The sequence below is a fragment of the Felis catus genome, chromosome B1 (assembly GCF_018350175.1).
Source record: "Felis catus isolate Fca126 chromosome B1, F.catus_Fca126_mat1.0, whole genome shotgun sequence".
NCBI lineage: Eukaryota > Metazoa > Chordata > Mammalia > Carnivora > Felidae > Felis > Felis catus.
The window spans coordinates 64,753,920-64,759,559 of NC_058371.1; positions in this window are offsets into that span (position 1 = coordinate 64,753,920).

Here is a 5,640-nt window from a genome sequence, read left to right on the forward strand (position 1 = left end):
GACATTGTCTTTATTGTTTTTGCTTTTTTTGAGTAGTCTCTTTTGTGTCTCTCTTCAAGCTTAATTTTTTTTTTTTTTGACTCATGGTTTCCCTCTCACGATGTTCCCACAACATCCTATTTCTGCTTACTAGTGAAACATTTCTACCCCGTGGTATAACCACTGATGTCCCAGTCTCCTTCCTCTGCTTCTTGAAGCTTCTTGGAGGCAGGAGCTATTTTACATGACTGCCCCCAGTGCATTTAACACAGTGCCAGGTACTTAGAAGTTTTTCAAAAAATTTTTCTTAAACAAATGAATGTATAATGACTAAATTGCGTTCCTTCTCATTTATGACCACACGGACTTTACATCTTGACATTTTTGTCCTCCTCCTAAACTCATATTTATTGAAGAGATGTTTTCTCTTTTATTATGTTATTTCCCTTCTAAAATAAGCAAAAATGACATTTTATATTCTAGGAACTTGCATGTTTCGTCCTGTAAGTGAAACACATGTCAAACTTTTTACATTGAACGCACACATGAATTCAAATTCTAGCCTAGGAAAGACTTTTAGTTAACAAAGAGAAATTCTAAAACCAACTTTTAATGTTTTGATAATGTAATGATACTGGGAAATATCATCATCTTTCCTTACCAAAACCTGGGATCTTTAACGTTTTTCTGCCTTGGGGGACTAATGGGAAATTTTGTCTTTCTCCACTTAGGTGCTATGGAAACAAATTGCTACCTGAGAACAGTCTTAATATGTAGGTGCATCTTTGTTGAAATGGCCATTTCTAAGATTCTCATTCAGCTGTGTAGGCTGCTGATTCCTTATCTTTACATAAATAATGAAGTCAATATAAAATTCTTCTCTTGTGTGCATAGATGTCAGTGACTTAATGGTAAAGTATAGGGTCAACAACAGATCCAGAGTGATTCAGGAAGAATAAAGAGTATGCCTTCTAAACATATTATGGAACCACTGGGTTTTCTTAAACCCAAGAACAAAAATCAACTGTTTTAGTACAAGAGCATAATTATAATGTAGCTTGTATAAATTTGGAGTAAAATGATAATAGCTAGAATTTTTAAGCACGCAGCATGTTCCAAGTACTATGTCAAGTATTTACCTGTGAGGATGCGTGGCCAATATGACCACATAAGAGGAAACTGAAGCTCAGGTTGTAAAATTTGAGCCCCATGCTGAATGACAGGTGGAGTCAGAATCAAACCAACATCTGTCTAAACTAAGCGCTACTACACTAAGGAATGAACTGAGCCTATGGCAGAGTTTTAGAAAATAATTTGTTTTGTTCTCATTACAAGTTAAATTGTTAGGGCCTAACATTACCACTCACTTTTCTGACTTCAGCTGCAGAAAAGAATGAGGTGAAGACAAGTTGAGAAAAAATGGCCATTAGGATCATATGTAGTCATAATTCCCTTCTGAATTAGAGATTTATACTTAAAAATGCAATTTGATTTTTCATATTAGTTTTATTTCTTTATAGTTAGCTGGGTATTCTCAACCCTTTTCTATTCCACAAATTTCCAAGGAAATATAAATCCATGTTCTATTATAATTTCAAAACTTGACAGCCAAATAAGTATATATTTTGACAATGAAACTACTTCTCCACACACAGTAAAAGTAGTAGAAGGAAGCGAATTTAAGCTGGAGTTCTGGGGCTAACTGGTCTTGTTCTCTTATTGCAAAAAATGTGAGTTTATGGGCACTGGTAGATCTTTCCTTACAGCCAGGATTGCTTTTTCTCAGCAATCAATTGTTCTATAGTTTCTTGGTGAGATGTGATCTCTTTCACAATCTCATTTTCTTCATTTACTCATCCCCATGGCCCAGCAAACAGCATGTTGAACTTAAAAGTCTGAGCCCATGAGAATAAGAGCCTTGCTTCCTAGGGAAAATTGATAATTTTCACAAATTAATTTAATGATTCCTTTAATATATTGTGTGTAAGTATGTGTGCACATGCAACACATCATATGAGAATGAATATATATTCTACAATACATTTATTTTCATTGCTATTCATTTATTGATTTCTTCTAAAACTATCACCTATATAGCACTTTCACAAACTACTACAAAGTAGTACTATGGCTTTCCTCATTTCACAGACAAGGAAACTGAGGCATAAAGAGGTTATATAACTTACCCAGTATCACTCAACTAGTATTGGTTTTTTTTTTGTTGACAATTTTTCTTCAGCTTCTTCACCTCTCCCAGCCTTCATAGAACTGAAGAGTTAGGGCCTTGCTCTGGATGAGGCTTTGGCTTAAGGCAATCTGGCTGATTTAATCTTCTATCCAACCCACTTGAATTTTATATCAGCAATAAAGCTGTTTCTTATTCATGTTTTTGCTGGAGTAGTACTTTTAATTTCTTTCAAGAACCTTTCCTGTGCATTCACAACTTGGCCAACTGGTACAAGAGGCCTAGCTTTTGGCCTATCTTGGCTTTTGACATGCCTTCTCATTAAGCTTAATCATTTGTAGCTTTTGATTTAAAGTGAAAGACCTACGACTCTTCCACTTGTACACTTAGAAGCCATTGTAGGGTTATTAATTGTCTTAGTTTCAATATTGTTCTGTTTCAGAGAATAGGGAGTTCAGAGGAGAAAAAGAGACAGGAACAGCTAGTCAGTGAAGCAGAATACACACAACATGTGTTGATTAAGTTCTCCATCTCATATGGGCACAGTTTCCTGGTGCCCCCAAAGAATTACAATAGTAACATCAAAGTTTACCGATCACAAATCATCACAACAGATGTAATAATTACAGGGACATCTGGGTGGCTCAGTCAGTGGAGCCTCCAGCTCTTGATTTCGGCTCGGGTCATGATCCCACGGTTGTGCAATTGGGCCCTGTGTTGGGTTGCACACTGAGCATGGAGCCTGCTGGGGTCTCTCTCTCTCTCTCTCTCTCTCTCTCTCTCCCCCCTTCTGCCCCTCTACTCATTCTCTCTCTCTCTCTCTCTCTCTCTCTCTCAAATAAAAGAAATAATATAAAATAAAAACTTCAAAAAAAAGGACAAAGTTTGAGATATTGTGAGAATTGGCAAAATGCAACATAGGGACATGAAGTGAGCAAATGCTATTGGAAAAATGGCACGAAGACTTGCTCAACACAGGGTTGCCACAAAACTCCAATTTGTAAAAAAAACAATGTCTCTGAAGCACAATAAATAAAGTGCAATAAAACTAGGTATGCCTCTATATGACATTCTGGAAAAGGCAAAACTTTGGAGACAGTAAAAAGATCAGTAGTTGCCAGGGTTTAGGGTGGAGAGGGATGAAGAGGCAGAGCACAGTGAATTGTTCGAGCAGTGAAACTACTCTGTATAATTCTATATTGATGGATACGTGTCATTATGTATTTGTCCAAACCCATAAAATGTACAATACTGAAAGTGAGCCCTCATGTAAATTATGGACTTTGGATGATGATATTGTGTTAATGTAGACCCTTTGTAACAAATATACTGCTTTTTTTTCTGGGATTTTGATAGTGAGGGGAGATTGTGAGTATGTAGGTCAAGGAGTATACGGGTAATTTCTATACCTTTCACTAAATCACTTAATTTAGACACTGGTCTAAAAATTAAAGTCTTTAAAAAAAAAGTAAGAAGAAAAAAACCTTCATACTTTTTAGCAGTCACTTCTCATTCCTTTATCATTCCTCCCCCTGGAAACTACAAGTCCAATTTCTGTCTCTATGAATTTGACAATTCCAGGCATTTTATTAGGTGGAATTTTCCAATATGTGGACTTTTGTTATTTGATTCTTTCACTTAGCATGATGTTCTCAAAGTTCATCCATAATGTAATATGTATCAATACTTCATTTCTATCCAACAATTGCACTATTAGGTATTTACCCAAAGAATACAAAATTACATATTCAAAGGGGTACATGCACCTCAATGTTTATAGGCACATTATCAACAATAGCCAAACTATGGAGAGATCCCAAATATCCATCAACTGATGAATGGATAAAGAAGATGTGGTGTGTGTGTGTGTGTGTACACACACATACACACACACATATAATGGAATATTACTCAGCCACCAGAAAGAATGAAATCTTGCCATTTGCAACAATGTGGATGGAGCTAAAATATACTATGCTAAGAGAAATAAGCCAATCAGAGAAAGACAAATACCATATGATTTCACTCATATGTGAGATTTAAGAAACAAAACAGATGAACGTATGGGATGGGACAGGGGAAGAGAGGGAAACCAACTACAAGAGACTCTTAACTATAGAGAACAAAATGAGAGTTGTTGGAGGCAGGTAGATGAGAGATGGACTAGATGGGTGATAATCATTAATGAAGGCACTTGTGATGAGCACTGGGTGTTGAATGTAAGTGATGAATCACTGAATTCTACTCCTAAAACCAATGTTGCACTGTAGCTTAACTAACTAAAATTTAAATTAAAAACAAAGCAAAACAAAACAAAACAAAAAACATTGAAAAAAATATCCACTGACTTAAATATTTTTTAAAAACTTCACTTCTTTTTTATTGCAAATAATATTCCAATATATAGATACACCATATTTTGTTGGTCTCCTCATATGTTGGTGGACATTTGGGCTGCCTTCACTTTTTTGGTTATTATGAATACTGCTGCTATGAACATTAATGTATAAGTTTTTATGTGAACATACATTTCCATTTCTCTTGTATATACACCCGAGAGTGGGTCATCTCTTAATTCTGTGTATAGCTTTTTGAAGAACTGCCAAATTATTTTCCAAAGCAGTTGCATATTTTACATTCCTACCATAAAGTATGAGGTTTCCAGTTTTTCCACTCTTGCCTGTCAGTTTGATCATGCTCATCCTAGAGTTTGTAAAGTGGTATTTTATTGTGATTTTGAGTTGCATCCCCTTAATATCTAATGTTGTGGAGCACTGTTTCATGTGTTTAATGGTGTTTATGTAACTACTTCGTAGAAATGACTATTCAGGTCCTCTGCATATTTTTAAATTGGGTTATTTCTCTTTTTATTTTTGAGTTGTAACAGTTCTTTATATATTATGGATACTAGTCCCTTATGAGGTATATGCTTTGCAAATATTTTGTTTCTTCATTTAATTTTAAAATGTAAGTTGCTAAGAGGAAAACTAACAAAAGAGGTATTTGAATTATTATCAAAATCTAGTTTCATTTTCACAATGATTCCTAAAGGGGAGGAAAGACCCAGAAGGCTAGAAAGGAGACAATGGCTATATATTTACTGTGTGCTAGAAATTTGATATATATCGTCTCGTTTGATCTTCACAAAATACCTGCAAGTGGCTTCTTTTATCCTCATTTCATAAGTAAGGAAACAGGCTCAAACAGATTAAAAAGCATTTCAAACTCACTAGAGTCCATAAAGGGCAAAGTAAGAATTTCATTGTATGTTTGACTCTAAGGCTTATGTCAGTTCCAGTTTATCTGATTACCTCCCTCATTTTTTTCTAGAAAAAGTTAATCAAATGATTACTGTTTGCCATTAATGAGAAAATTCTGTGCAGTGCTCCAACTTCTTCCAGTGAAAGCTGCTGTATAAATGTTCATATGGATTCACTGGATGTGTACAAAATATCCACCAGAGACAAAGTCACTGA